The 8,787-nt window shown below is 38.4% G+C and overlaps 1 pseudogene; it reads right to left on the bottom strand.

The window, feature by feature from the left end:
• Positions 1-5,906: 5,906 nt before the first annotated feature.
• On the bottom strand, positions 5,907-6,833 carry LOC133056361 (olfactory receptor 4C3D-like; annotated as a pseudogene).
• Positions 6,834-8,787: the final 1,954 nt, after the last annotated feature.

The raw sequence follows: 8,787 nt of genomic DNA, 5'->3' as shown, positions 1-8,787 counted from the left end.
ATAAGTTTGAGCAAACTCCGGGAGACAGTAATTGACAGAAGAGCCTGGCATGCTTCAGTCCATGGGTTTGCAGAATCAGACAAGACTTAACAACTGAACAACAAAAATTAAGATACCAAGATGACCTAAAGTGATCTACAAATTCAATGTTATTTCTACGAAAGCCTCAAAAAAATTTTGCAGAAATAGAAAAAGCCATCCTAAAATTCATATGAAATCTCAAGTGATTCCAAGTAGAAAGAACAATCATACTTCTTATTTTTAAAACATACAATAAAGTTAAGGCTATCCCTGGCATACAGACATACATACATGGTGAAGCAGTCATGATTGGCAGAGCAGAAAGATCCTGAAATCATGCCCTCTTAAGGAAAGACCAAAATTATGACTCTCTAGGAGCCACTGCCGATGGGAATAACCTGACTAGCAGATCCCCTGTTATTAAAATACATAGAGTAAAAAAATAAAAAATAAAATAAAATACACAGAGTAGGAACCGTGACAGGACAGAGAGCAGGGAGTGATACAGGGCAGAGTCCAGTCCCACACCTCACGTTGGCAATAAATCGAGGGTGATAATCCAGTTGCAGACATTTTCCCAAAGGAGGAAATTGTTCTGAACCCCACAGAGTACTATTTAGCCCAGTACTCCTACACTGGGAAGTGATCTCCCCTAAAATATACGACTTTGTAAGCCAGTGGGGATTCCTTTTCAGAGAGCCAGGGGGCTTTGGAAAACAGTGACTTCAGCCTTAAAAGTCACATCCAGTCCAGTATGAAATAGAAATCTGAAAAGAGCTTGAGTCAGATCGAATTGCTCATAATGAACAGAGCATCCCAGAAATATAAGAGAAAATTGAGCCTCACTTTGGGGACATAGACACTGGTCGCAACCATTTTGGGTAGCTATCCTGTGATAGTGACATGATGCTGGCAAGCATCATATTGAAACCCTCCCTCTAGCAATTCTGTGGTGGGTGCAAACATCACTCACCAGCCAGGTGGCACCAATGTTGAGAAGCCCCAGGGCAAGTAGCTAACAGAGCAAAGACAGAGCCCCACCCATCTGCCCTTAGACCCGCTACCTCAGAACACCTTGAGTCCACACCTGACCTGGGACCCACCCACCAGGTAGCCAGCAGCAGCCCCACACCAGCCTCCTTTCCAATTTTTCGGGGGTGAAGTTTTCTATCACCTAATCTGGGGCTCTCTAACTCTTTCAAGATGATTATTACAACTGTGTCACATCGAACTACAGAATCGTTTCCATTATAAAGGATTCTAAAACGTTCCTCATTCAGAAAAATAAGGACTAAATTCTTTCTCACTGCATAGCAATTAGTACTCTCAAATTTCTTGTTTTTGATTTAGAAACGTTAGGGATTATAGCCTTCTTTCTTCTCCTAAATCCAAATGGATAAAATATCAGTTTACAATGTAGTTTGTTGATTACAACCTGCTTATTAATACAGTTGAGCACACTCTGGGAAGTCCCCTGAGAATGAAGAGTCTCTCGGTTTTCCTGCATCCGATCCTTACAGGTGGTGGGCCACGCTCTGTTCTTGGATGAACTTCATTATCATTCTAAATTTACTCCATGGTCTTACCTACTGTTCTAGATATGAGTTAAGGCAGTATTCTTCAATCTTTTTTTTCCACTATTGCCTTAAAAGGTGCTTTTTTGCTTTTGTAGATATTATATTCCCTTAATAACCTTCCCCTCTAAAATAATCATACCATAAATATACTATCTATTCATGTGCTTTATGTACATCTATGCATTTTATATATATATATACATATATATATAGTAAGAAATGATCATCTCCTAAGAAACTACTTTTTTCTCATTGACAAAAGATATTATCCCCATTTCAAACACATGTTTTTAAATAATCTACTTTAAAAAAAGTAATAGCATGTGAATATATTTCTATCAAAGTGAAATCCTAGGTGGGATTTACACAACTACACAAACATGTATCTAATTCTTCTCTCCTGTATCACACTCATATAAAATGCCTTTTTTCTAATTTTCACCATTACTAACAAAATTCTACTTTTCATTTATTTGTTTACTTGCTTATTATCCATCTATTCCCCCACTGGAATTTTACTTCCACATAAACACAGCTTTTGTTTGTATTATTCAACGGTGTATATGGAGCTCCCATAACTCTCTGGCACATTGTATTCACTGAACATTACTTTTTCCATTAATTAAAGAAGTCAAATTTTCCCAAAGTCCTTTTTTTATCAGCAATACATGTTAACACTATGAAACCCTTTTTTTTCAATAATAAATGCTAACACTACAGTATTAATAATGGAAGCATTCCAACAGAAGCAGCACCTATTTAGCTCTTCAAGGTTCTACCTCATGCCCAAACCAAGTATCAATTTCCTCAGTGACTGAGTTGCTCTACTTTCTTCTAAACATCTCTTTTACCCATGTGTCATTTCCTGTGAAATATGAAAACAATTTTATTTCTAGATCCAATTACATCCCTCTTTTCATAAAACCCCTGAAGGGAAACATAGTTGCAGAAAAGAGACCATCAGATGGTTTTACTTCACACAAGAGTATCCCAAAACATGCAAATAACTTAGGAAATGGAGTTCAGCAGAGAGATGAAGAGAAGAAAGCCCCACCATCCAAAAAAATAAATAAGTAAGGGAAGAATACCTCAAGGACAAGCTTCACTTGTGACCACGGGCACAGATTAGCACTGTGGGTATCCCCATTTGCTGAAAGTTCACTGTAGCCACGTGGCTTTTATGAAGGCCGACATTAGTACTTATTTTCACTAAATTTTTTTTAATCCAAAGGGGATTTTTCATTTTACTTAAAAAAAATCATATTAATATTATAGAGCTATTAAAAATATTTTTTCCATTTTCTAATAGAAGAACAGTTAATTTGCAACATTGTGTTAGATTCAATTGCTGAACAAAGTGATTCAGTTATATATATATATATATATATATATACATTTTTTCAGATTCTTTTCCATTGCAAGATAACTTTGCCATAGTAATGTTTGTCTTTTGTAATAGTGAAGTGGCATAACTTGAACTTTCATGAAACGAATAAGCTTTAACTGCTGAAATACACTGCTACATGTGAGACAAGTCTGCAACATATTTGACACCATCTTCATTTTTTGTATTATTTTTTAAATTCATTTATTTATTTGAGTTGGAGGCTAATTACTTTACAATATTGTAGTGGCTTTTGCCATACTTTGACATGAATCCTCCATGGGTGTACATGTGTTCCCCATCCTGAGTCCCCCTCCCACCTCCCTCCCCATCCCATCCCTCTGGGTCATCCCAGTGCACCAGCCCTGAGCACCAGTCTCATGTATTGAACCTGGACTGGTGATCTGTTTCATATATGATAATATACATGTTTCAATGCTATTCTCTCAGATCATCCCATCCTCACCTTTTCCCACAGGGTCCAAAAGACTGTTCTATACATCTGTGTCTCTTTTACTGTCTCGCATATAGGGTCATCATTACCATCTTTCTAAATTCCATATATATGTGTTAGTATACTGTATTGGTGTTTTTCTTTCTGTCTAACTTCACTCTGTATAATAGGCTCCAGTTTCATCCACTTCATTAGAACTGATTCAAATGCATTCTTTATAATGGCTGAGTAATAGTCCATCGTGTATATGTACCACTGCTTTCTTACCCATTCATCTGATGATGGACATCTAGGTTGCTTCCATGTCCTGACAATTATAAACAGTGCTGTGATGAACATTGGGGTGCATGTGTCTCTTTCAGATCTGGTTTCCTTGGTGTGCATGCCCAGCAATGGGATTGCTGGGTTGTATGGCAGTTCTATTTCCAGTTTTTTAAGGAATCTCCACACTGTTCTCCATAGTGGCTGTACTAGTTTACATTCCCACCAACAGTGTAAGAGGGTTCCCTTTTCTCCACACCCTCTCCAGAATTTATTGCTTGTAGACTTTTGGATAGCAGCCATTCTGACTGGCATGAAATGGTACCTCATTGTGGTTTTGATTTGCATTTCTCTGATAATGAGTGATGTTGAGCATCTTTTCATGTGTTTGTTAGCCATTTGTATGTCTTCTTTGGAGAAATGTCTGCTTAGTTCTTTGGCCCATTTTTTGCTTGGGTTGTTTATTTTTTCTGGAATTAAGCTACAGGAGCTGCTTGTATATATTTTTGAGATTAATTATTTGTCTGTTGCTTCATTTGCTATTATTTTCTCCCATTTTGAAGGCTTTTCACCTTGCTTATAGTTTCCTTTGTTGTGCAAAAGCTTTTAAGTTTAATTAGGTCCCATTTGTTTATTTTTGCTTTTATTTCCATTACTCTCAGAGGTGGGTCGTAGAGGATCCTGCTGTGATTTATGTCAGAGAGTGTTTTGCCTATGTTCTCCTCTAGGAGTTTTATAGTTTCTGGTCTTACGTTTAGATCTTTAATCCATTTTGAGTTTATTTTTGTATTTGACACCATCTTCTTAAAGGACAAAGTGGATCATTAAGACTGCAGATAGATTTATCTATACACCTGGTGTGCTGCAATCCATGGGGTCATACAGGCAGACACAACTGAGCGACTGAACTGAACCGAACTGATACACCTACATACACCACAGGCAACCCTGTCTCATTTGAAAGCAGTAAGACTGGGTTTTAAAGACCTGGACTGGAAGCTTATAGCTGACACTTTTGAAAGGATGATACATCCCAGTGTAATAGCTCCTGATATACTAATGGAGAAAGGGCATGTGAGGTGAGACAAGTAAATTAGTAAACCTCTCTTGGCTTCAATTTGCTTTTGTAAAATGGGCGGAATAGGGCTTCCAGGTGGCTCAGTGGTAAAGATTTGGCTTGTCAAGGCAGGAGACGCAGGTTCAATCTCTGGGTCAGGAAGATCCCTTGGAGAAGGGAATGGCTACCCACTCCAGTATTCTTGCCTGGGAAATCCCACGGACAGAGACGCCTGGTGGGCTGCAGTCCATGGGGTTGCAAAAGAGCTGGACATGATTTAACAACTAAACAACAGCAACAAAATGGGGTTAATGATAATGGAACCACCAGCTTTGTACATGACAAAATCAGCTGAAACAAAGATGCTTGACAGATAATATTAATAAAAGGTTCAATTAATGTAAATATATGTATCAGATGTATAGATCTAGAGCTTTGGGATCTACCCATACGATTTTCTATTGAAATTTAATAAAAGATGCTTACCCTTCTAGTTTCAAATGGCTCCTCAAGTCTTGAGACATAAAAAGAAACATTTCTTTCATGTTCAAGAAAAGCTATGAGTCATGAAGATACTTTATAAAATAAGAGCAAATAAAGAATAATTTCAAAGTTTCTGGCTTAATTTTTGCACCAAAAAAAGAAATAGTTTGTGAGTTATCATTATCTCTTTTTCTAGGTGTTTCCTCTTGCTGATTTTGGAAAATTAATAGAAAATTCAACCCTGATTCTTAAACTTCCCCAACTTTCCTTGCCATGCATGTATCTAAGTATATCTGTTTCTTACTGGCTGGACCACAGGCTATGCAAAAACAAGGTTTCTGACATGAAGGTCATACGAAAAAATCAATTTCATCCAAGTAACTTATCTGAATAATCTTTAAAAATTAATAATAACACACTGGAAGAATATACTCTACAATAAATAAACTAGGGGCTTATTGTTGATATTCTTCCCATTGGCTAGTCTGAAACTGAGTATGAATATACAAGTCTTGCAAAGTATTTTAAAAAGTTGTCAAAATGCCTATTTTCTAGGCCATTTTTGTCAATAATCTGCAAAATTTGCTAATTTACTTTCACAATTTGCAGCATGTATAATCCTTCATACATATGTATATAAATCATCACTTTCTTGGTATCATGAACAGCCTAAGTTACTCTCTTCTTCATCAGACTCCTCATAGCATTTTTCACCTCTGTGTTTCTCACTGTGTAAATAATAGGGTTTAACATGGGTGTGAGGATTGCAAAGAACATAGCCACCCACTTGTCCACAGGGTAAGTGGCCACAGGACGTGTGTAGGTGAACACACAAGGCACAAAAAAGAGCACCACTACTGTAAAGTGGGCGCCACATGTAGAGAGGGCTTTCTGCCGTCCTTCAGAGCCATGGGATTTCAAGGAGTTCAAGATAGCTCTGTAGGAGGTGACCAGGATGACAAAAATAAGCGAACACATGCCCCCACTGTTGGCTGCCACCACCATTCCCAGCCTGTAGGTGTCGCTGCAGGCAAGTTCCAACAGCGAGAAGAAATCACACCTGAAGTGGTCAATGACGTTGGGACCACAGAAGGTCAAGTCCATGGTGAAAAGAATCTGCACTGAGGCATGCAGGATCCCCCGATCCAGGCCACCACCACCAGGAGCGGGCAGAGCCCCTGGCGCATGACGGTCGTGTAGCGCAGAGGCTTGCAGATGGCCACGTAGCGGTCATAGGCCATGGCCATGAGGACAATGATCTCTGATGCTGCCAGGAAGTGCTCCAAAAAGATCTGAGTCAGGCATACTCCCCAGGAGATGGTTCTCCTCTGGAACAGCAGGTCAATGATCAATTTAGGCATGATGACTGAGGTGAAGGAGGCATCTAATAAAGCCAAGTAAGTGAGAAAGAAGTACATGGGAGCAGAAAGTGTAGGGCTGAGGGAGACGGTGATGACAATGAGCAGATTGGACAGAACAGTGAATAAAAAAAATGAACAGAAAGACAATGAAGAGTATTTTCTGCAAGTGTGGATTCTGTGTGAGTCCCAGGAGAACAAATGCAGTCACATTGTTGGGAGGGCTGAGGACATCCATTCAGCAAGGAACGGCTTCCTGGGGCCTGACTTACCTACAAAGGAACAAAGAATCATACTCGTTAATCACCAAAGAATTGTGTTCTGACTTTTACAACAAAATAGTGCAATCACTGTAACTGTGGAATATGCCCTTGACACTTTGTCCCAGTACTTGTTTCAATTTTTTCTTATTTCCTCCATAAAGCTTTCCATCTCTTCAGATACCTAGCACCAGTCACCTGTAAACCATCTGTAGGGCAAATTTGATGTGTAATTTACTGAAAAAAACTCTGGACTGTCTACTTGAGGTCTGAATTCTCCTTCTTGTTCTGACCCGATTGGACTTTGCTGCATCATCTCAGTTCTTCAGGCCCTTCACTGTGTCCGTGAGATTACAAATCGTAATTCTCAGATGCATTTTATAGGCTAAGAACTCCTGTACACACATAAGAGTTATTCCCTTTTCCGTGATGGAATTTCAGTTTGATATCTCGACTCCTAACTTTGGAAAGTAAAAACATGATCAAGAAATCAGGGAGTTTAGGGAAATAGATAGAAGTCCTTGGTGAAACATCCTCTCTGGTACCTATCAGAACACATCAACTACTCAGCTGTGTTTCCTCACTGTCCCACTACAGTGCATGGAATAATGTCCGCAGTGCCTGAAACCGATCAGGTGATGAGTAAACGTTTGGTATTAAATTGTCATTCTCCAAAAAAGTAAAGATATGCTTGCTTCACCGAAGCATAAACTCAACAGAAGTTCTGATGCCCTTGTCCTCCAGCTCTGTTGATCTATAATCTCTCTACTGTGTGAGAAATTGGAAGGGAAGCTGCACTCCAGTTTAAGAGTTTCTGTATCGTGCATCGAACCTGAACTAAAATAAATAAACTAATTAATAAAAAAAAAAAAAAGAGTTTCTGAACACTCTCCAGAATAAGCATGAAACTATTTAAATGTCTCTAAAAAAGTGCATGTTATGGATCATTTTACTTTAAAGATAATTTGTGTATATGTTAATTGATTATTTTATTTTTCAAAATTCTGCTCCACATATAACTTAATATACATATTCTGCATATTCATTGCTTCAGTGTGTATGTGTGTGTGTGTGTGTGTGTGTGTGTGTGTGTTAGTTGCTCAGTTGTGTCTGACTCTTTGCAACCCCACGGACTGTAATCTGCCAGACCTCAGGCTCCTCTGTCCATGATAGTCTCCAGGCAAGAATACTAAAGTGAGTCACCATCTCCTTCTCCAGGGGATCTTCCCAAACCAGGGATTGAACCCAGGTCTCCTGCATTGCAAGCAGATTCTTTACCAATTGAGCCACCAGAAAAACCCACAACTTCAGTAGTTTTAGTTAAAAAAAAAAAGAAAAACTCAATTCATATAGGTGTTCAACACACAAAGATCTTTCAAGTAAAGGAAATACTTACTTTCAAGTTCTGTAAATAAAAATTTAATATGAAGAACAAGAATAATTTGCTAGAGAGACAGGTAATGCACCATGCATGTAAGTGTATATGCACCGACTACCACAAACAAATAAAATCCATTACTTGCTATTTATTCCTACAAGTTCACTCAGTCAACAAACATTTACTGGACATTTACTATGTGTGTTAATGTATGCTTATTCATACAAAGTCATAAATGGTGTTGCTATTAAATGCCCTTAGTTCCTGACCTACCATTGCCAAAGAGCAGCGGCTCATCCATCCATAGCAGGAGCGACCTTCCCAGTCCTTTATGTCTCTGCTCCATGCATTCTCATGCCGTCTTCTACCATCTTCCAACAGCATCCATCATTCCTGCTTACAAGACAGTGCATGACTAACAGAACAAGAAATTTGCAGTTTTAAATTTGCCAAGGACAAGAGAAATAGACGCAATTAAATATATTTCATAAGGCATATCTTTTCAAAGATAAATGAATAAAAAACTGTATTTTTAATTATCTAAGATGAAACAT

Source organism: Dama dama, chromosome 1, assembly GCF_033118175.1.
Source record: "Dama dama isolate Ldn47 chromosome 1, ASM3311817v1, whole genome shotgun sequence".
NCBI classification, from domain to species: Eukaryota; Metazoa; Chordata; class Mammalia; order Artiodactyla; family Cervidae; genus Dama; species Dama dama.
This window is presented reverse-complemented; position numbering and strand designations above follow the sequence as displayed.